Source organism: Grampus griseus (genome assembly GCF_964374135.1).
Source record: "Grampus griseus genome assembly, chromosome: 9".
Taxonomy (NCBI): domain Eukaryota; kingdom Metazoa; phylum Chordata; class Mammalia; order Artiodactyla; family Delphinidae; genus Grampus; species Grampus griseus.
Genome location: NC_139003.1, coordinates 22,944,081 through 22,968,213, shown reverse-complemented (window position 1 = coordinate 22,968,213; position 24,133 = coordinate 22,944,081). Strand labels below are relative to the sequence as shown.

Sequence of the window (24,133 nt, the reverse complement as noted above, 5' to 3'; positions counted from 1 at the left end):
AGTACGGAAGAAAAAGGGCAAATATTGCAAATACAGAGATGTGGATCGTATGAAAAGGGATTATCATTTTAATTTCCGAGGTATAATGTGAACACAGTAATTTATAGGTTTTTTTACTTTGTGAATGATTTTTAAAAATCTATTTATTTATTTTTGGCTGTGTTGGGTCTTTGTCGCTGTACGCGGGCTTTCTCTAGTTGCGGCGAGCGGAGGCTACTCTTCATTGCGGTGCGCGGGCTTCTCATTGCGGTGGCTTCTTTTGTTGCGGAGCACGGGCTTCAGTAGTTGTGGCTCGTGGGCTCTAGAGCGCAGGCTCAGTAGTTGTGGTGCACGGGCTTAGTTGCTCCTGGGCATGTGGGATCTTCCCGGACCAGGGCTCGAACCCGTGTCCCCTGCATTGGCAGGCGGATTCTTAACCACTGGCCACCAGGGAAGTCCCCTTGTGAATTATTTTTAATTGCTTTATCAGAACAGCAAAGAAGTGATGTGAAGTCTGCATTGGTTTCACTGTGCAGGATTCAGCTGAGTTGGAACCTTGTATCCAGCCTAACTTTGGTTGTAATAGCCTCATTATTAAGGTATGAAGCAGAGAACCCTTCCATTTTAATTAGCCAAATATAGGTGATAACATCAGAGGCAAGACTGAAGGAATTTGTTTAATGATGCTTTAGGACAGTGTCTTTCTCATTTGCATTATGAAACTTCTCTGGGAGGAATTATAGGAGGAAAGAGAGGCAGCACAGGCACCAGTGCTGGTACTACCTAGATTTGAGTCTGGAAATCCGAAATGTATTTGTAACTAGTTGAGGTGCTTTATAACTTTGGCCAAATCCACTGATTAAGGGTCTTTTTGTGTAAAATCTGTATTTTGATTAGGTCTCTTGAGGGTAAGAGTGTTTAACAAATTGCCTTTATTTATTTTTTTGGCCTTGTCATGAAGCTTGCGGGATCTTAGTTCCTTGACCAGGAATTGAACCTGGGGCCACAGCAGTGAAAGCGTGGAGTCCTAACCACTGGACTGCCAGGGAACTCCCCAACAAATTGCCTTTTTTTTTTTAATATTTATTTTTATTTATTTGGCTGCATCGGGTCTTAGTTGTGGCACGTGGGATCTTCGTTGCAGCATGTGCTGTCTTTTTGTGTGGCCTGCGGGCTCAAATTGCCTTTAGAACATGGGATTTACAGTCAAGCAGACCTGGGTTTGAATCCTAGTACCCCCACTAACTAGCTTTTGGGTAATTTCCAAATTCTCTAAATCTTAGTTTTCTCCTTTATAAAGTGAGGTTACTAATACGATTGAGGATTAGAAATATTTGTAGAGGGCTTAGCATTGAATTTGGCACATATAGTGAGGGCTTGAGAAGTTACAGCAATCATTAAGAATTGATTTTATTTTTTTCTTCCTTCCATCATGGCTTAAGTGCACCACTATGGCTTCCTTTAAATGGTGCATACTATTCAATATATTCTATATAAGGCAGTGAGAAAATCACAGGCCAGCATCAGTCTGTTTTTCCTAATTCTAGATGTGTTTCTTGACCATTTTCCTTGTTGCTGAACCACATTCTTCCTGTTTTTCCAGCATCAAAATGTAGGTCCCATGATTCTAGATTTACTCAGCAGCCTCAAGGCTATGGAAGACAGGGCTGAGCTTGCCTTACAATGTTAATTGCAACCAAAAAACAACTTCTGTACTGGAAGTTAAGCAGGCGAAGCTCCGAGCGAGGATGCAGCTGTATGACACAACTACAGGCATTGCTGAGCTACTTTTGGGGGGCAGAATCTTTAACTTTCTTGACATCGAATTAGCTAAATTAAAACAAGTGCATGAGACTGACCTTCTTTCTTCAAGTTGAAAGTCACCTCCCCAAGGGACTGCGGTGTGATATTTTGATTTGTTAAGCCTTTCTTGATTTTTAATTTATTTAAATAATCATTCTGACCTTGACTCCCTTCTGCTTTTATTTTAGTGTAGGGAGGGACTGGAGGTACTTAGGATTGAAATAGCTACCTTTGGCTATGTAATTGGTGATCGTTGCTTTATTTTGTAACTGTCACATACAAGCTTGTTTATCTTAAGCATATTTCCATTGATGTTTCCCTTACTCCGTTGGTGTATGTCATCAGTTTTCTTAGTACTGTTATTCTGTTCAGTCACACAAGGGAAATAAGCTTTTCATAAGAGCCAGACTTTCCAAGTGCAGCATTTAATAAGAATGAACATATGGTGTGCAGGTTACTCAGTCCCATCTTATCCTTGGCATCTACCTCCATCCTGTAATTTGTGGTGCCCTGGGGACCAGATCTTGTCACCGTGGCTATCATATATTTGTATATAATGTTTTTCTTCATAAATGAACTCAACAAACCAAGAATCTCTGTAAGAAGTGATTTGTGAAATAGGAAGATAAAGTCCACAGTGAATGCAGTTGCAATAGTTGAGAGGATTTCTTCCCTGTGTTCTTGAAAATGGGGTAATAGGAATGTCACAGCACAGCAGGGAAGACAAGGCAGGAGAGGATTTATTTCAGAAAAGTTAAAACTTTCTGACAATAAGGCTGTGAGCCTAAGAACCACAACTAGTTTGTGCTTACGTCAATATCAGTAATGACCATGTTCAAGCAGATTCCTTTTTTTTTTTTGGCAAATGAATCCACCTTGCGCTGGCTTTGTTGCTGTCAGTAGAGAATGAGTTGAGCCATGCTAGTGCTTTCTTGCCCTGAATTCTTTAAGTTCTTTATTTGGTTAATTATGGACTACTAAAATGGAACCTTTTGGATATAGTCATGGGAATGGGGGAGCAGTATTACTCCTTTTGCCAGTTAGGAAAGTATAGCCTTGCAAAATGTTCAGTAAGGCACTTGGCAGATTGACCGTAATAACAATTACCATTAATTGGCCCTTTATATATTATTGGCATTTTTCTAATCCTGACAGCTACACAATGAGATATAAGTGGCATTATCTCCATTTCACAGATAAGGAAATGAGGTCCAGAGACGGTAAAGTGCCTTGACCAAGGTTATACATCTAGAAAGTGGCAAAGGTAGGACTTAAAACCCCTGTTTTAAATCTTGGTCTGTTTCCGAAGCCCGTGTCCTTTTTATTATGCCACACTGATTCTAACTTCTTAGTTGCTGGGTTCTGGCTTTCTCCCAGAAATCTGTCAGAATACTCAGTGAACTCTAACTTACATCTTTCTGGTTTAAGACTTAGGTCATCCTAAATCCAAAGTAAGGAGGGTCTGAGTCAGGGCTTTAGGAAGAGGATGGGAAAAAATTGTACAAATGTAGAATCTCAGAGAATTGTAGAATTATGAGAGAGGGAGAAGAGGATCTTATATGTATATAAAAAAGCATTTCAAAATCAATGATCCATTTTCACATTAGTAATTTAGTGATAATTTGAGAGATATATTCTTATTTTTAAAGTTATAAATAAATCAGGAGTATCTGTCCAGCTAACAGTTTTCCTTGTTCTTTAAGACCCACCTTCTCGGGCTTCCCTGGTGGCGCAGTGGTTGAGAGTCCGCCTGCCGATGCAGGGGACACGGGTTCGTGCCCCGGTCTGGGAAGATCCCATATGCCGCGGAGCGGCTGGGCCTGTGAGCCATGGCCGCTGAGCCTGCGCGTCCGGAGCCTGTGCTCCGCAACGGGAGAGGCCACAACAGTGAAAGGCCCGCGTACCGCTAAGAAAGAAAGAAAAAAAAAAAAAAAGAGAAAAGACCCACCTTCTTTTATGAATCAATCTCTAGTTAAACATTTTGAAAATTAGAAGGGGAAGCATATTGTTATGTATTCCTGCTGTGTCCCAGGCATTGTATTAGAGCTTTACATATACTATTTTATTTAAGCCTTTTAAGAGCTCTCAGAAATACGTAGTGTTATCCTTGTTTTATTGAGGAAACCGAGGGTTGGAGAGATTAAGGAATTTGTCTCAAGGTTACACGTTTAGTAACTGTGATGTGAGCTAACAGAACTCTAATCTGTTTGACTCTCATGCACAAACTCCATTGCTTTTCTTTCTTCTTTTTTTTGGCCCAGCGGCATGTGGGATCTTAGTTCTCTGACCAGGGATCGAACCTGCACCCCTTACATTGGAAGTGTGGAGTCTTAACCACTGGACCGCCAGGGAAGTCCCTCCATTGCTTTTCTTTCTTTTTTAAAAAAATTTAAATATTTATTTATTTGGCTGTGCTGGATCTTAGTTACAGCACGCAGGATCTTCACTGTGGCATGTGGGATCTTTAGTTGTGTCATGCGGGATCTAGTTCCCTGACCAGGGATCAAACCTGGGCTCCCTGAATTGAGAATGCAGAGTCTTACCCACTGGACCACCAGGGAGGTCCCTCCATTGCTTTTCAATTGAAGTATTTCTCTGTTCAAAGTTTAGCTTAAACCTTTCAAGTCTTAGTTAATCTGTATATTTTTGTGGATGTTTCTGTTATTTCACAGGCGGTTTTTAATTTATTGAGCTTATTTAATGGTCTTACCATTTATTTATGTGACCATTTATGAATTTTCTGAGAAGGTAGCCCTTATTTTGTATAATTTCTGAATTCTCTTCTTCCTGGGAAAGATTGAACATTAAGAGCTGTTTTAGGAGGTTGCTCAGAGCTGAAGTTGCAGTTGTGTATTTAATGTCCTGAGGAAGACGACTTTGGTCCTTAGTGTCCGGTTAATAGAAGAAATGGATAGTTCATGAAAAGGGAGAGTGAGTTTCTTTATTATATCATTTCCTTGAAAGTGTTCTTCTCCCCCACAGTAAAAGAAAAAAAAAAAGGAAGAGATTTGTTGGGATCTTCATTCTGACTTCATTCTTTCTTGGTAGTCCTTGTTTAAATAATTCAGAGAGGTACAACTGAGGTGGATGGGAGAAGAGTAAATCTTGGCAGCTGCCCGGATCCACCCGCCGCCATCGTGTTCAGGTGGTATGCACAATTAGAGGAGCTGAAATTCCACTCCTCCAATAAGAGGTTTAGTTAGATTGATCAGGTTTCTGTGGAATTTGGAGAAGCTTTTTATAGTCTGAATGACCTATGGCCCGAGATTTGGTGAGAGCTGAGCAGAGGAGAAAGCAGTGGAGTGAAATTTCTTCTGTAATGGTTCCAAGTAAAACTACTTTGATTAAATTAAATAACTTAAGCCATATGATGTGTATGATTTTCAGTTCCCTCTTCCCCATCTATATTGTGCAGCAATTCAGTTAGCCATTTTCCCTCTTGGACACTGCATTAATAGCTGGTGATTTCCTATTCTTTTTTTTTTTTTTTAAGGGTCTTTCAATAGGAATGGACTGGTTTGGGGCACCTGATTCTTATCCACTGTGCCACCAGGGAAGTCCCTTCAGTCTTCTTTATCTCAGAACTTATATTAAGGAAGGGTATAGAGGTTCTAGAGCTGCTAGTTGAGTTTCTGTAAGTCAGGCTTTTCCTTAAAGCCTTTCTGAATACTGCAAAGCTGTCATTGAAAGTTAAGCAAGCTGAGACTTAAACTGGCTTCATCTTCCCTACAGATTTATCTCCTGCAGTGCTCCAATGTAAACCCTTCTGATCATTCTAAAAGATTTGATTTGATATTGTTGACTACCTTTTCTTGGAAACTCTTTTCTCAGCTTCAGTTATAACTTCATTTATGGCTACCATTTACTGAATACTTACTCTCTTCTAGGCCTCTATCTATCTCATCTCATTTAATCCTCATAGCAACTTTATCAGACGAATATTATCATCTTTATTTTATAGATTAGAAAATATAGGCCCAAAGAGAGTAATTAACTTGCCTAAGGCTTTGCCAATCTTTGATGCCTTTGGGATCAGTGAGATGAAACACTGCCCACAGCAATAGTGAGAGGCTTTGCCACACTGCCAACCCCTTACTTTTCTGATTAAACGCCCATGTGAAATTTGCTTAAGTTATTGCACCTAGGCTGCTGAGACTATTCTGCAACCTTTTGGATCCCAGGATCTGCCCTCTTCCAAGGGGAGGCCTCACATCCCTGTTTACCTCAGTCACTACCTGACGCCTAGTCAACCATTGTCTTCCTAATACTCATTCCCTTAACACTCTCCTCATTCTCTCAGCCAGTCCAATCTTCCCAAACCTTTCCACTGTGTTCTCTGCAACTTGCCCCTTCATTATCAGTAAATCTTCTTGTAGCATCAGCCTCTAGCAGCAAGATCAAGTTACAGCGGCAACACTGGCATCTGGCACCCGTTATCCTGAACTATAATGGTGCAGCCCAAGCTGCAGCATCTCCTGCTTGGTATCCTGAACTACAATGGTACAGCCCAAGCTGCAGCATCTCCTGCTTGGTACCCTGAACTATAATGGTGCAGCCCAACCTGCAGCATCTCCTACTTGGCATAAGCAAACATGACATCTTTTCCAAGCCCATTCTGTGGTGGTGTTTTTAACTGTGTAGCCCTGAAAGCTACCTCATGTCCTTTCTGTAAATTCTTTTTCTGTCCAACTCAGCCAGAGTTGACTTCTGCTGTTTATGGAACTCTGAGTGATGCACTGTTTGAACCTAACCATCTGCCTTTTTAGTTGCCTGCATCTGTGGAGCTGAGAGTTGCTAGAGAAAATCAGAAAACCAGGTAGATCAATGTCACTATAAATTCATAGTCGTCAACCTCATATGCTTGATCATCGCTGCTTCGTAATGTTATACATTTTCTAGTAAGGTTACTTTCACACTCACTGCAAATGATTATTTCATACTGTACGTTTTTACTTCTAATTTCACATGTGTTCTTTTTAAACTAGTGATATGCCTTATACTTGTTATAAAAACAGAAACCACCAAAAGGGAATTCCTTCATCTTTGTACCTCCCAAATCTACAAACCTACCTCCATCTGGGGTTCATCTTTTTCTCTTTCCCTCATGTTATGATAGGGGAAGATGTGTCCTTCATTCTGTCAAAGGCCAGTCCCTCCACAAGTGTTCTAATCACATTCTCCAGTCTTCTTTTTTTTTTTTAAGATTTAATGTTATTTATTTTTGGCTGCGTTGGGTCTTTCTTGCTGCTTGTGGGCTTTCTCTAGTTGTGGTGAGCAGGGGCTACTCTTCGTTGTGGTGCAAGGGCTTCTCCTTGCGGTGGCTTCTCTTGTTGTGGAGCACGGGCTCTAGGCATGCGGGCTAAGTAGTTGTGGCACGAGGGCTTAGTTGCTCCGCGGCATGTGGGATCTTCCCAGACCAGGGATAGAACCCATGTCCCCTGCATTGGCAGGTGAATTCTTATCCACTGTGCCACCAGGGAAGTCCCTCCAGTCTTCTTAAATAACTTCTTCCTTTGGTTATTTCCTCTTTCTATTAGAGCCTTTTCTACAGATTTCCTTGCTCTAATCTCTCCCATTTTGAAAACCCTGTCCTCTAACCTCCATATCTCCTTTCTGCTACTGTCCTATCTTTCTACTCCCTAATGCAGCTAAGTTTCTTAAAGGAGTTTTCAGTGTATGCTATATACACCTTTTGTCTTCCCACACTCTTTAACCCACTCCTATTCTAATACTCTGACCCACACGACGCCCTCTTGCTGAAGCTAATAATGTCCATCAGATTCTCACATGGCTATCTGCTTTTTCATCCCTCATCATATCAGACCTCTTGGGAGCATTTGACACCAATTTCTTACCAAAACACTCTCCTCTCTTGGCTTCCATTACCCTCCTCTTTACTAGTTTTCCTCTTATTTCCCCAGCTGCTCCTTCTCAGTCTTCTTTATGGGTTCTTTCTCCTTGATCCTGGGCGCTCTGCTCTTTCCATTGTGTTTTCTTCCTAAGTCATCGACAACATTCCTGTGCCTTTAAGTATCATCTACATACCAACAACTCCCCAGATTATTTCTTTAGCCAGGACCCCTCTTCTGAATGCCAATCTTGTGTGTGTACAACTCCCTACTTGCAGTTGGACTTCAGAACTAATGTCAAAAATGGAATTTTTGTCTCCTGTCTAATCCTCAAAATATGTTCTTGTTTTCTTCATATCAGTAAAATGGTATTTACATTATTTTTTCCCTTTTTTAAAAAAAAGTTGTTTTTAATTACACAAGTAATGCTTGAATGTATTCTTGTGAAATAATTCAATCTAATGAAGGAAACTCCTTCCTTGGCCCTCAGCCAGTCTTGTTCCCCTCCCCAGAGACCTCTGCTATCAACTTATCTTTTTCAACTTTACATTCATATTGTACATAGAGAAACTGGTAGCTTTATAATAACTTGTACATAAATAAAAGCACATTATATATATATATATATATATATATATATACACACACACATTGTTTTGCAGGTTGCTTTTTCCACTTAACAGAATGTCTTGGAGCTTTTTATATATCATTACATATATATGTGTCACATACTTTTTGACTGCTGAGTTGATTTCCAAAGTCTATACCATTGTTGTTTATTAAACTATTCTGTTGATGCACATTTAACTTAATTTTTATATGCTATAGTAGCTATCTGTATGCATTCCTTTTGTGTACATGTATAAGTGTTTCTCTAGGATAGATACCTAAAAGTAGAATTTTGGAGTTGAAAGATATTCACATTTTAAGCTTAATACATAATATCATGTTGCCTTCAAAAATGTAGTACCATTTTATACATCCATTAACTATATACAAGATAACCCTTTTACTACACCTTCACCAATACTGGATATTTTTACATCTTTTATAAGAAAAAAAGACATAAAGGTGTAAAGATGCCTTTTTTTAAAGGCATTTACTATTGTTTTTAGTAGTATTTTTTCTGCTTATAGTGAGGCTGAGAATATTTTCATGAATAGATTGGTAATTTATATTCCTTTTCTTGTAATTATCTGTTCATATTTATTCATTAACAAATATTTATTGAGGGATTACTATGTGCCAAGTGCTGGGTGTTCAGCAAAATAGATGAAGATCTCTGCCCTCCTATTGACTTGCCTTTTTCATGTTGGCTTGTAGGAATTCTTTATACTTTCTGGATATTAATTCTTTCGTTGTTGTTGTTGGCCGCGCCACACAGCACGCGGGATCTTAGTCCCCAGCCAGGGATTGAACCCATGCCCCCTACAGTGGAAGCACGGAGTCTTAACCACTGGACCCCCAGGGAAGTCCCTGGGTATTAATTCTTTGTGAATATGTTACAAATATTTTTTCTACTCTATTTCTTGTTGACTTGTAAGTTTGTTTATATTAAAAGTTTTTATGTAGTCAGATTGGCCATTTTTTTCTTTTATGACTTAAACATTTTGTGTCTCAGAATGGCCTTTCCTACCCCAGGTTTATAAACAAGTTCTTTTAAATTTTCTTCAGCTGTTTTCATGGTTGTGTTTATTATCTTTTGGTCTTCAGTCCATCTGGAATTTATTTTTGTTTGTAATATAAGATAGGGACTATTTGGAATGTTAGATAGCTCTATTTGGCCCCAAATAAAATTTAATATTGTACTTGCTTGGGTTTGTTCTCTTTTTTTTTCCTCTTTAACTTGTGCTTCTTAACAGTTTTTTTAAGGAATTTTTACCACATTCATGTCTGTTGTTTCTGTGAGAGAGAAAAGATTATCCTTCCGGATGCTTGTTTAATAATCTCCCCCAGTACATTCTGAGCTTCTTTTGTGCAAAAACCACTTATGTGTTGTGTGCTGAACACTGCTAAGTGGTAGGGTTATTAAATCAAAATAACATTCTTGCCCTCAAGAAGAGGGTAGGGAATGTGGATAGGAAAATAAACAAGTACAATCTAGTCTAGTATGAGCACTGCTGGAAGCAGGAATTGTTGCAGTTTGTGGAGGTCAGCATTGAAATGGAGGTATATCACCTTAGGAAAATGAGTTGGTTGTCCACCCAGGAAGCTTCACAGTGTAGCAGAAACTTTGTGAGGTTTCCATGTTCCAGCTTTACAAATCCAGAAATTCACATTTTTAGTACATTTAGAGTTCATTCACCTCTTAGGACTGGTTCATTCAAACCAGACTCACAAGAGACTCATTTAAAACAAAATGATATCTTCTAATTTATGGTCAGAACAGAACTTACAAGCTAATCTGAAATACATGTCTGTCAGGAGACTTCAGAAAGTCTACATGGGAAGTCTAATCATAAAGACAGTTTCTTAAGTTTGGAATCTTTTAGGTCCTTGCTACACAAACCAGTCTATGATCAGAAGCATTGGCATCACCTTTGATCTTGTTAGAAATGCACAGTCTCAGGCAATTGGTTCTGTACTAGTGCATACCCACCAGAACCTTAAATTTTTACTCATTGTTGAATAATGTTGGCTTAGCAGTTGGCTTATTTAATGTTTCTCTTTTATTAAATCTCAGAGTAGAGAGGCAAGAAAATCATTTTAGGGTTTTGTGGAAGGGTAGAAATTTATAATAAATCATTTTAAGACTTGTAATGAAATATTTAATAGACACAGAGACAGAAGCATAGACGGGCACAGATATACAAAGACAGACATAAACAGAGATTCCCCCACATACACAGAACCCCTCAAGACCCCTCCACTCAGACACTGCCCCCCCCTCCTCCTGCCAGACACAGACACACACACACACACAGAGAGCGTCTCCACAGAGTCCTGGACTTATACCCACAGAGACACCCCACCCAGACTCACATCACCCTGAGGCCCGGTCCTATACAGAGATACACACACACACACACACACACACACACACACACACACACACACACACACACACACACACACACACACACACACCCCAACAGGTAATGTGTAAAACTCAGATTTTCATAGGACTTGAGTAGTGTTCTCCATAGTTATTTTGAGGAGAAGGGATGAGTATACTCTCTAAGGTACTTTTATCTGAGCCAGAAAATGAAGCAAAAATAGATGGGCTGCCACCAGGTCTGCAGAACAGTGAATGCTATAAAGTTTTATTTGAATTCCTATTTCTGGAACTGCTTGTTCCTGGGCATCATTTTCAGCTTGATGTACTCATCATGCTTGGATGGAAAGTTATTCTTTTTCTTTCAGGAGCTTGTATGCTAGATTGCTGGTTAAGCAGAGTTCCATGCTCAGTGCCCCTGGATGCTATCTGAGTCACATAATTCTGCCCAGAATTGGAAGATCTAGAAACACTGTACCTATGTAGAAGACTCACACTGAGTCCTCTGTGGGATTGAAGAATGTAGAGAGGAGAGGGAAAATTATGTTAAAACTAGAAAGAGATGTAATTTGGGGGTGTTAGGTTTGCATAAAGATCTGTGATGAAGCTTAAGAGTGACTCAGGGGAATAATTTAGTTGTAAGTTAAAGGATTTAAAAACTATATGGATGTGGGCTGGGGGTTGCACACTGTGTTGGTTGATAGATCATTGGTATCCACCTACCCAGGGATTTGGCTTGGGTAGCATCTTGGAGAGAAGTATCTTGTTAGGGAAAAAGAGACTCGACTGTACAGCATGTTTGTGCCTAAATACTTAAAAGTTTCTATCACACTGAGAGAGTAAGGCACCAGAGAGACATTAGTAGAATAGTTTTATAAATGTAGGTTCTAAAAGGAGATAAATATTTTTCTCTTGCTCCCTGGTACGTGTATATGTATTCATTTGACCAAAAGCCTGTTAAAAAAATTGTTTTTCCCAAGCATATGGAAGAGTACAGAGAAAATTGTAGTCACTGCCCAATTTAACATATGTTAGCATTTTGCAAAATTTTCTGTAGATGGTTTTTTTTTTAAAAAAATTATTTATTTTATTTTTGGCTGCGTTGGGTCTTCGTTACTTCGCGCGGGCTTTCTCTAGTTGCGGTGAGCGGGGGCTACTCTTCGTTGCGGTGCGCGGGCTTCTCATTGCGGTGGCTTCTCTTGTTGAGGAGCATGGGCTCTAGGAGCACAAGCTTCAGTAGTTGTGGCTTGCAGGTTCTAGAGTGCAGGCTCAGTAGTGTGGCACACAGGCTTAGTTGCTCCACGGCATGTGGGATCTTCCCGGACCAGGGCTTGAACCCGTGTCCCCTGCATTGGCAGGTGGATTCTTTACTGTGCCACCAGAGAAGCCCTGTAGATGTTTTTTAAGATATAAAACATTGTAGATAAAATGGAAAACTCTTTGTACCCCTTCTCTGTTTATTTCCTTCCTTTCTTTCCTTCTCTTTCTCCCAGCACAGAGGTAACTGCTCTTCAAACTTTACTGTTTATAATTCCCCTTCATGTTTTAATACTTTTGCTACATATTGTTTACCAGTATCAATTGTATATCAGTAAATGATATACAATAATTAGCATTATTTTGCATGTTTATAAACTTAATATAAGTGGTTTTATAGAGCAGATATTATTCTGCAACCTACTTTTTTCACTCAACTTTGAGTTTTAACCAGTCTGAAACATGTAGATTTTCTGTTGATTAATTTTAACTACTGTGTAGTACTTCATTGTATGAATATACCACTTTTTACCCATTCCCCTCTAATGTTTCCTCTTTTTTTTTTTTCTGGAGTGAACATCCTTAATCGTGTTTCCTTATGCACAGTTCCTTTTGAGCGTTTCTCTAGGATATATCCCTATAAGCAAAATTGCTTAAGGTATGTCAACTTTACCAGATACTCCCAAATTACTTTCTAAATTGGTTTTATTAATTCCTATTTTCTGAATCCTTACTAATATGTGCAATTGTCAGGCATTGAACTTTTGTTCAATTGAACTACCAAGGTCTGGTAGTTGTGAAATGGTATCTCTGCTGTTTTAATTTGTATTTCCTTGGATAAAGTGAGATTGAGCATCTTTTAATATGTTTGTAGTCCATTTGGATTTCCTTCTTTGTAAATTGTGGTCTGTATTCATATCCTTTCCCATTTTTCTTTTGGGATCTCACTGGCTTTTATTATTGATTTGTAAAAATTATTTATTTATTTTAAAAATATTTATTCATTTATTTGGCTGCACCGAGTCTTAGTTGCCGCATGCGGGATCTTTGTTGTGGCATGCAAACTCTTTGTTGCGGCACGTGGGATGTAGTTCCCGGACCAGGGATCGAACCCAGGCCCCCTGCATTGGGAGCACGGAGTCTCAGCCATTGGACCACCAGGGAAGTCCCTGTAAAGGTTCTTTAAGTATATTCATTCTAATCCTTTATCAGATGTGTGTGTTGCAAATATCTTCCAGTCTGTCTTGTTTTTTTTTTAACTTATGACTTTCATATAGAAGTTACATTTTTTAATGTAAAGTCAATCAGTTTTTTTTCCCCTCGGTGTAGTTTGTCCTTTTTGAGTCTTGTTGTAGAAACTTTTCCCTATCTTGAGGTCATATACTCTTCTATATAGTCTTCTAACATGTTTAATTTTGTTTTTTCACAATTTAGTCTTTAATCTGTCTGGAATTTATTTTTGTTTATGGTGTGAGATAGTGATCTATTTTATTTTATTTTTCCATATGGATAACCAATTGTCTCAGCCCTGTTTGTTGACTAAGTCTATCCTTTCCCCATTGATATATGTTGCCACTTTCTGTATATGCTCTGTATCCATTCTGTTCTGGGTGGTCTCTTTGTTGATCTCTTTACCAGTACCACACTTTTTTTTAATTACTATAACTTTATAATAACTCTTGATGTTTGCTTGGATAAGTTCCTCCTAATGTATTCTTTAATATTTTTAACAGCTTTATTGAGGCAAAATTTACATAGGGTAAAATTCACCCATTGTATATTCAGTTCAGTGACTATTAATAAATATATCTGTAGAGGTTTTTTTTTTTCACTATGGCAAAAGATGTGTAAAACATAAAATTTACCACTTTAATCATTTTAAAATTATATACTTCGGCAGCATTAAGTGTATTCACATTGTTGTGAAACTCACCACCGCTCACTTCCAGGACTTTTTTCATCTTCCCAAACTGAAACTTCATTATGCTCATTAAAGAATAACTCCCCGTTCTCCTTTCCTGCCAGTCTGTAGCAACCACCATTCCACTTTGTCTTTATGAATTTGACTATTCTAGGTACCTTATATAAGTGGAATCATATAGTATTTGCCCTTTTGTGTCTGGCTAATTCACTTAGCGTAATGTCTTCAAGGTTCATCCACGTTGAAGCTTGTGTCATAATTTTATTCTTTTTTAAGGTTGAATAATATTCCAGTGTATGTATATACCACATTTTGTTTAACCATTCATTCATTGATGAACGCTGGGTTGCTTCTACCTTTTGGCTGTTGTGAATGATGCTGTTATAAACATTGGTGTACAAATACCTTTATGAGTCCTTGTATTCAATTCTTTGGGTATATACCTAGAAGTAGAATTGCTGGATCATGTCTTAATTCTATTTCTAATTTTTTGAGGAACTGCCATACTGTTTTCCATAGCAGCTACACCATTTTACACTCCTACCAGCAATGTACAAAGGTTCTAATTTTTTAACATCCTCAATATCATTTATTTATTTACTTATTTAGTTATTATAATAGCTACCCTAATGGGTATGAAATGTCTTAAAAAGTTGCCATCACAGTCTAGTTTAAGAGCAGTTTTCTTTCCCCCCAAAATCCCTTTTACTCATTTGCAGTCAATCCTTGCTCCCACTCTCCACCCCAGGTAATCATTCATTTGCTTTCTTTGTCCATAGATTTGCCTCTACTGGAAATTTCATGTAAATGAATCATACAGTATATGGTCTTTTGTATCTAGCTTTTTCATTTAGCATAAAGTTTTTGAGGTTCAATTATATATCAGTAGTTTACCTTTTTATTACTGAATGGCATTCCATTGTATGGCTATACCACATTTTATTTATCATTTTACTCATTGATGGATGTTTGGATTGTTTCCAAGTTTTGGCTGTTTTGAATAATGCTGCTGTGAACAATCATGGAGAAGTCTGTGTAGACATATATTTTAATTTCTCTTAGGCAGCTATCTAAGAGTAGAATTGATGTGTTAAGTTTAACTTTTTAAGAAAATGGTAACTTTTCCGAAGTGTTTGTATGATGTTACATTCCTACCAGCAATGTATGTGTTTTGGTTTCTCTACATCCTTTTTTTTTTTTTTTTTAGTTTTATTGAAGTATAGTTGATTTACAATGTTGGGTTAATTTCTTCTGTACAGCAAAGTGACTCAGTTATACATATATATGTATATTCTTTTTCATATTCCTTTCCATTATGATTTGTCACAGAATGTTGAATATAGTTCCCTGTGCTCTACAGTATGACCTTGTTGTTCTACATCCTTTCTAACACTTGGCATTATCAGTCTTTTTGATTATAGCCATTTTAGTGGTTATGTAGTGCTATCTCGTTATGGTTTGAGTTTGCATTTCTCCATGGCTAGTGACATTGAGCATCTTTCATGTCCTTAACCATTTGTATATCTACTTTGATGAAATCTATTCAGATCGTTTGCCCATTTTTAAATTGGGTTGTTTTCTTATTATTAAGTTGCAAGAATTCTTTCTATATTCTGAATACAAGTCCTTTATCAGGTACAAGATTTGTAAATATTTTCTCCTAGTCTGTGGCTTGTCTTTTCATTTTCCTAATGATTTATTTTGAAGAGCTAATGTTTTTAATTTTGATGGAGTCCAATTTAATCCTTTTTTAAGAAATGTGCTTTTGGTGTTATGTCTAAGAAATCAGTAACTCAAGGTCACAAAAATATTTTGTTTTCTTCTAATGGTTTTATAGTTTTAGATTTTATATTTAGGTCTGTGATCCATTCTGGGTTGATTTTATTGTATGGGGTGAGATATGGGCCTAATCTTTTTTCCTTCATATGGATATACAGTTGTCCCAGTTCCATTTGTTGAAAAGACTGTGCTTTCCCTGTTGAACTGTCTTGACACCATTGTTGAAAATTAGTTGTTTGTAGATATGTGGGTCTATTTCTGGACTCTATATTTCTGTTCCAATGATTTGCTTGTTTATCTTGATGCCAATACTATACTTTCTTGATTACTGTAGCTTTATAGTGAGTACTGGAATTGGGTAGTATAAATGTTCCTATTTTGTTCTTCTTTTTCAAAATTATTTTGGCTTTTGTAGGTCCTTTAAATTTTCATATAAGTTTTAGGATAAGCTTGTCATTTTCTATGAAAAAGCTTGCCAGGATTTCGATAGGGATTGTGTTGAATCTATAAGTCATTTTTGGGAGAATTCTCATCGTAGTGATATTGAGCCTTCCAACCCATAAACGTGAAACATCTCTCTATTTTTTTTAGCTATTCACTAATTGCTCTTAGGAACGTTTTGTACTTTACAGTGTACAGGCTTAGCACTTCTTTTGTTAAATTTATTTATAAGTATTTTTTTTAGATGCTATTATGAGTGAAATCATTTTATTTTATTTCAGACTGTTTATTACTAGTATATAGAAATACAATTGACTTTTTTTTTACTGTGGTAAAATATACACATTTATCATTTTAACCAATTTATTTTTAAATATTTATTTATTTATTTATTTACTTTTGGACACGCAACGCTCAGCTCTCGCAATTGTAGTTCCCTGAGCAGGGATTGAACCCGGGGCCACGGCAGTGAAAGTGCCAAGTCCTAACCAGTGAACCACCAGGGAATTCCCTCATTTTAACGATTTTAAAGTGTCCAATTCATTGGCATTAAGTACATTCACAATGTTCTATAACTGTCCCTACTATCTATACCCCAGACTTCATCATCCCCAAGAAAAACTCTACACCCTTAAATAACTCCCCTTTCCCTCCTCTTCCTAGCCCCTGTCTCTATGAATTTTCCTTTGGGTACTTCATATAAGTGGAGTAATACAGTATTTATCCTTTAGTATCTAGCTTATTTCACTTGGTGTAATGTTTTTCAGATCCATCCATGTTGTATCATATATCAGAATTTCATTCCTTTTTTTTTTTTTTGCTTTACGCGGGCCTCTCACTGTTGTGGCCTCTTCCGTTGCACAGCACGGGCTCGGGACGCGCAGGCTCAGCGGCCATGGCTCACAGGTCCAGCCGCCCCGCGGCGTGTGGGATCCTCCCAGACCGGGGCACGAACCCGTGTTCCCTGCATCGGCAGGTGGACTCTCAACCACTGCGCCACCAGGGAAGCCCCCATTCCTTTTTTTTTTAACATTGTCATTCTTTTTTTAATTTTATTTATTTATTTGGCTGCACCACGGGGCTTGCAGGATCTTAGTTCCCCAACCAGGGATTGAACCCATGCCCTCGGCAGTGAAAGCGCGGAGTCCTAACCATTGGACTGTCAGGGAATTACCTTCATTCCTTTTTAATGCTGAACAACATTCCATTTTATCTATATACCATATTTTGTTTATCTTTTCTCCGTTGATGGACATTTGTGCTCTTTCTCCTTTTTGGCTATTATGATTAATACTGCTATGAACATGGGTATTTAAAGATCTATTTGAATCCCTGTTTTCAATTTGGTATATATCCATCTGAAATTTGGATATATACCTACTAGTGGAATTGATATTCGTATGTCAATCTTGTATCCTGCAGCCTTGCTAAACTTGCTTATTACTCTAGTTGGTTTTTGGAGATTCTTTAAATTTTCTACATACAGGATTATTTACTTCTTTTCCAGTGTGTATGCCTTTAATTTCTTATTCTTGCCAATTGCACTTCCTAGAGCCTCTAGTAGAAATGGTGAGAGCTGACATCTTTGCCTTGTTCCCAATCTTAAAGGAAAAGTATTTAGTCTTTTACTATTAAGTATGATGTTAGCTGGTGGTTGGTTGGTTCTTGGATGTTGACTGGAAAAAAAATGTATGACCTAAAAGTTGAGAATTATGTTTTATTCAGGAGACTTTATGAGGACTTCAAGCCCAGAAGACAGTCTCTCAGCTCTGAGGGACTGCTCTGAAGAAGAGGTAAGGGAGGAGCCAGGATACGGAGGGGTTTTTGCAACAAAGACCAGGTAGCGGAACATCAAAAGATTACCATTAATTAAATGAAACCAGTTATCCCCAGTTAATGAATTTAGCATTTTTCTGTGTATGGGAAGATGCAAGAGTCTGAGCTCACTGAAATCATTCCTTTGATATGCACCTTAGCTACCTAGGGCCAGTATCTTGTTCTTTCCCTTCCTGAGTCCTTTCTGGGTGCACCATTGGGGGTGGCGATAATGGCTGAGGGCTTGGTAAGGGGGTATTGTCTCCATCCTGAGTTCCCTCAGGGCTCACTGTTGGGTGTGGGGGTGTGGCTGTTGTGGCTTGATGGCTGCAACATCCTTTGTTTACTGATTTGGCAGGCAACATTTGTCATTCACATGGGCCTGGCAGGAAGTGACCTTCCTTACTTACCTGTGAGCCTGAGAAATCTGTGTGCCAGGTTCCAGCCTGGGTTTTCCAAGAAGGCTTTGTAAGCATTGGCACCATAAAGTCAGCCTTAGTTTCATGAAGCTGTCTAATCGTATCTGATATTATGCATCTTGTGTCCTGTTACAAGGAGAACAGATTCTTATTTAACTTATTAAAATAACTATATTGCCATGAAAATAAGAACACTTAAAAGTGTTCCAAATTCGGAGGAATCAGGTAGGAGAAAATATAAATGTTACATTTTAGTTTACCAAGGTATAATCTATTAGATTGCTGTAAGTTATAGATAGTTTAAGAGAAAAGGGAAAGGAGTTCCTTATATCTGGAAAGTAGAACATTAAAGAGCCAGCAAAATTTCAAACAAGGCCATAAAAAGTCAAAATCCTTCTTTATCAGTTCGTTCAGTCCCATGTGATTAATTTGTGTTTTGCTTGATCTTGGATTAGCAGTTTCAAACATTTTCAGAGAAGAATCTGAGTAAAACTCTCTGTGCATAACAAAAAATTTAAAATCATTGAGGTTAAAGATTTAATGAAAGTTCATTTGATAAGGAAATCTGGATATTTCTATGGCATACAACATTTTGGCATAATAATAAGACAATGAAGATATTGACAAATTTCTGTGAACTTCATGCAATTTCTGGAATACCTATATTATTAACATTTACCCATAAAAAATATAACCTAGGTAAGCTTAAGCATCCCTTTTTATTTGACAGCATTTTCCATGCAACATAATGTATCAAATAAATGAAATTTTTTTTAGTTTTTAACATTTCTTTTTACAAGGTAAAGGAACAAATCCTTTGATTTTCCAGGAGCCTTCGGGACTCTAGTTTGAGATTAAAAAGACTTCATTTAGAATTTGATTTTAGGAACTTTGTCAAAAATCTCAAAAGGTTTGAATATTTGATTATATAGGATCCGAGGTCAGTATGATACAATACTTAGTTATCCATTTAACCAAAGTGATAATAAAGGATTTTAAAGGCAAATATAGGAAGTAATATAGCTGTAAAAGAAAAAAAAAAGAAAAAATTTTAGCTCATTCAGTACTGTGAAGACTTTTTTTTGAGTAATCAAAGACCAGATAAAGATAACATGAAATACAGGACATATCTTGATAAGATATAAAATCTTTGTTTCTTAGGCAGATTACTTAAAGGTAAAGAAAAACCTTACAGTTTCTTAATAAGAGCAGACAGTAATCCACTAAAACTTTGTCATTCTAGTTTTGCATTAGTATACTTTTGATATTAAGGATCATCTTTTATTTTTAACTTGTAAATAAGTCCTTTCAATCTTAGCAGTTTCAGCACACATAAAATTCCTTTTCCACAAACTTTCTACACATTTTAAAATGTTCATTTAGTTTTTTAGTTCATTTTTCTTATTCTGGAACAACCAGTCATTCTAGTTTAAGACAAAACTCTTTTCCCCTAGCAAAAACACATCCTTCATACTTCATACTTTTCCTTATCAAAAACACGTCTTGGACTTACCTGGTGGTGCAGTGGTTAAGAATCCGCCTGCCAATGCAGAGGACCCGGGTTCGATCCCTGGTTGGGGAAGATCCCACATGCCATGGAGTAACGGAGCCTGTGCACCACAACTGCTGAGCCTATACTCTAGAGCCCGCGAGTCATAACTACTGAAGCCCGCGTGCCCTGGAGCCCGTGCTCCACAGCGGGAGAAGCCACCGCAATGAGAAGCCTGCGCACCGTAGCTAGAGAAGGCCCGCACGCAGCCCAAAATAAATAAAATTTAAAAAAAATTAAAAACACATCTTACTTTTCTTGCATATTTTGCATAGAGTTTTTTTAACTCATTATTCCTAGTAGTTTCATTTACATATATTCATTATAATTTTTAAGCATTAGTAACCTTTCTTTTACTGAGAAAACTAGGAAGTAGATAATGAATTGACTGTCACATACCAGCATTCTGTAGCAGATTAGCAAATTTTATTAATATACCATATCTCACATTTTTTATAGGTGTATTCTGTTTCCTCATAGTATAGTTTTTCAGTGTGATAAAGGACACGCTTACTAACAGAACCAAATTTTTTTTATCTTTCTGTAAAAATTAAGCCAGAAGTAGATTAACTTGTATTTAGCAATTAGTATTTCAGCATTTTACCTTATTTGGAGCTAGTCCTAAATATTCAATGAATATCTGTCATTTAACTTAGTATATATAGCTTTAAGGTTTCAAGTTACCAAAAAGATTTTGGAAACTGTTTTTAAGTAAACATGTTATAAAACATATTTAGTGTTAAAAGGTTCCTTTATAAATTTTTATCCCACTTAGATTTATTTAATTTACTCGTTTTTATTTTATTTTATTTTTTAAAATAAATTTATTTATTTATTTATGGCTGCCTTGGGTCTTCATTGCTGCGCGCGGGCTTTCTCTAGTTTGCGACGAGCCGGGGCTACTCTTCGTTGTGGTGCGCGGGCTTCTCATTGCAGTGGCTTTTGTTGCTTCGGAGAACAGGCTGTAGGAGCACGGGCTTCAGTAGTTGTGGCACTTGGGCTCAGTAGTTGTGGCTCGCAAGTTCTAGAGCACAGGCTCAGTGGTTGTGGTGCACGGGCTTAGTTGCTCCGTGGCATATGGGATCTTCCCGGACCAGGGATCGAACCCATGTCCCCTGCATTGGCAGGTGGATTCTTAACCACTGCGCCACCAGGGAAGTCCTATGTACTTGTTTTTAACAATTATCCTTACTTATTTTAACAATAATTTAAAAATTATGAATTTTTTAAACATAATTTCATGAGATGTTAAAGAAAGCTAGCCATCATTGTAAGTTATTTTTTTCTTCTTGAATCAGGCAAATATCAAAAGAAAATCACAGAAGCAAGGGGAATTCCCTGGCGGTCCAGCGGTTAGGACTACACGCTCTCACTGCTGAGGACCTGGGTTCAATCCCTGGTCAGGGAACTAAAACCCCACAAGCCTCATGACGTGGCCATGAAACAAAACAAAACAAAACAAAACAAAAGCAAGGAATCTGAAAAGTAAAACATAGCTTTTTTATTTCTGCCATGCTTGACATACATCAAGAAATTCACTTTGGGACTTCCCTGGTGGTCCAGTGGGTAAGACTCCACGCTCCCAATGCAGGGCACCTGGGTCCAATCCCTAGACAGGGAACTAGATCCCGCATGCCTGCCTCAACAAATATCCCGCATGCCTCAACTAAGACCCGGCACAGCCAAAATAAATAAATTAATTAATTTTTAAAAATTCACTTTTATTGTACATTTTGCTTTTAGGTTGGATTTATAGTTTTATAACCCTAAACATCTAGTAGGGATAGGATTAGCTTCTTGACTAGTAAGCTTTTTCCTAGGTAGGAAAAATTGTGTATCTATCTGTATTTTAATACTGACAACTCTGAAAATATACATGTTTTTATTAAACCCCAAATTTTAAATTAGCATTTTTTTTAACCAAAAATTATCTCAGATCACATTAATTTGAAAAGAGCATTTGGATTACTTTCTATATTTTTGAGAGTTTTGGAATCTCTAGGCCAGTTTGAATAGAACTCCTTTGGATTTTATAAATTGGTAATACCATCTGGAGGTAGAAAAATATGTATACATTACACACATGTAAACATATAAAAACTTACAGACAGATGTAAACAGAGACCTTATAACTTTCATTCTAAAGCTTAGCCATGAGTTAAGTATATAAATACATAAACACACAATTCACTCACTTATTTAAGAGTTGATTTTTATCTTTACTTTATTATTTTTTCTAATCCAAGTATGTTTCTGGAAGATGGAACAAGTTAGGTTACCTGCTTAATGATTGCTAAGGCTTTTTTTTTTTAAATAAATATTCGTGGAGAAGACTTCTAGGATTTTCCTTCATCCATGATAAATAATCTTGTGGAGGCTGTGGACTAAATTTTGGGTAAGGGATTCTGTGAAAACAAGTAAATTTTCTCTAAGAAGGATTTCAGGGGCATATTTGCTTATTGTCAGAATTCTGGGGTAATCATTATTTGTTTCTTTCTTTTTTAAAAAAGTTCAATGAATTCTTTGCAGTGGGAGTCCAAAATATATTTGCAGGGGGCTTAGCATGGCAAGGCCTATACATTTTCTAGGCCTTTGCCAAAACTGTTTCCTGGCTATCAGTGTTAACATAAATCTCAAGCCTGGTCTTGAGATTTATGTTAAGACCAGGATTATGTTAAGATTTATGTTAACCTTTCCTCCTAATTTTTTTTTTTTTTTGCGGTATGCGGGCCTCTCACTGCTGTGGCCTCTCCCGTTGCGGAGCACAGGCTCCGGACGCGCAGGCCCAGAGGCCGTGGCTCACGGGCCCAGATGCTCTGCGGCATGTGGGATCCTCCCGGACCGGGCCATGAACCCGTGTCCCCTGAATCGGCAGGCGGACTCTCAACCACTGCGCCACCAGGGAAGCTCCCTCCTAATCTTGTTAAGGGAATTTTTTTATCTCCCTTCAGACAAGCCAAGGCATTCTCTTGTGTATTTTCTTCTTCTTTTTTTTTTTTTTTTAAATCTGATCTTCCCATAGGTACCAAACGGGCATTTGTTTAGGATGAATGCTCTTTAAAAAATCCTTTTAGATATAAAAATCCAAATTGTTAATAGTATACCTATTTCAATGTGATTTAAAGCCAATAAGCCTTTTTATATCTTAACTATGGATTTAAGAGGCATCCCCAAAGAGGGTGCAAAAGATGCAGACCCCTTCTCCCCAACCCCCCCAAGATCCAGAGTTACTCCCAAAGATAGCCTAAGAAAGTAAAGACCTGTTATATTTGCAGGTGGTATAAAGAACCTCCTTATGACAAAGGACACAAAAGACAGAGATACAGGAAAACAATGACTGTTTCTGGGATCAATAACCAATGGGTATGCAAAACCTAATTCACAAGAGTCACAGTCTGAAGAATTAATTCTTAGAAATGTTTTCCTCCTGCTAATCTGACAAGGAGGAGTTTACGTTCTCTCAACTGCAAGAATTCTTACCTTTCACTGGCTTTTGTCAGTTGTCCCAGGTTTTTAGCTATATCCTCTGTGGTGAGTGGAGTGTCGTGGCCGTCCCTTCATGATCGCCAAAACTGTAGGAGAGGAAAAGTTTTTATTTCTACTACCCTCCTTGGCTCTTTGGCTGTGGCTGCATAAATTGCACTGATTAAAGACAGATTAACAAGAGAAAAGCATATGAAGTTATTTAACATGTTTTTTGTTTTGTTTTTTTGACCATGCCCTGTGGCATGCAGGATCTTAGTTCCCTGACCAGGGATCAAACCTGTGCCCAGTGCAAAGGAAGCATGGAGTCTTAACCACTGGACCACCAGGGAAGTCCCTAATATGTTTTACATGAGATGAGAGCCTTCATTAGGAAATGAAAACCCAAAGAAATGGTTGCTGACTTAAAAACAAATACATAACTTGAGAGTTGTGAGTTAAGTTTTATATGGGGTAAAATGAGGACTATAGCCCAGGAGACAGCCTCTCAACTCTGAGAAACTGCTCCAAAGAGGTAGGGGGGAATGTCAGTGTATATGTGATTTTGGTGCAGGGGGAGTACATGCAATCAAGCACACATTTTTTGCAGAAGGTTTCTGCTAGTCTCGTGAAGGTTACTGCTAGTCACGAGGAGTAGATGTCACCATGAAGGATTTTCGTGTTTTTCTAGATACGAGGAGATACAAGAATTGGGCTCATAAAATCGGCTCCTGAAAATACCTAACTATCTGAAGACCTGTTCTGCTAGTTTTTCCCAGAGCAGAGTACCTCATTTATGCTCTCCACCCTGAACTCTTTTTCTCCACCCTGAAAGTCAGCAGCTGCAGCAGCACATGATTTAAA

General features: G+C 37.9%; 1 protein-coding gene across 2 annotated transcripts in view; it reads left to right on the top strand.

Annotated features, from left to right (window-relative positions):
- The window catches only part of AHCYL2 (adenosylhomocysteinase like 2), a 178,211-nt gene that overhangs the window by 1,288 nt on the left and 152,790 nt on the right, over nucleotides 1–24,133 (top strand). The window lies entirely within an intron of this gene.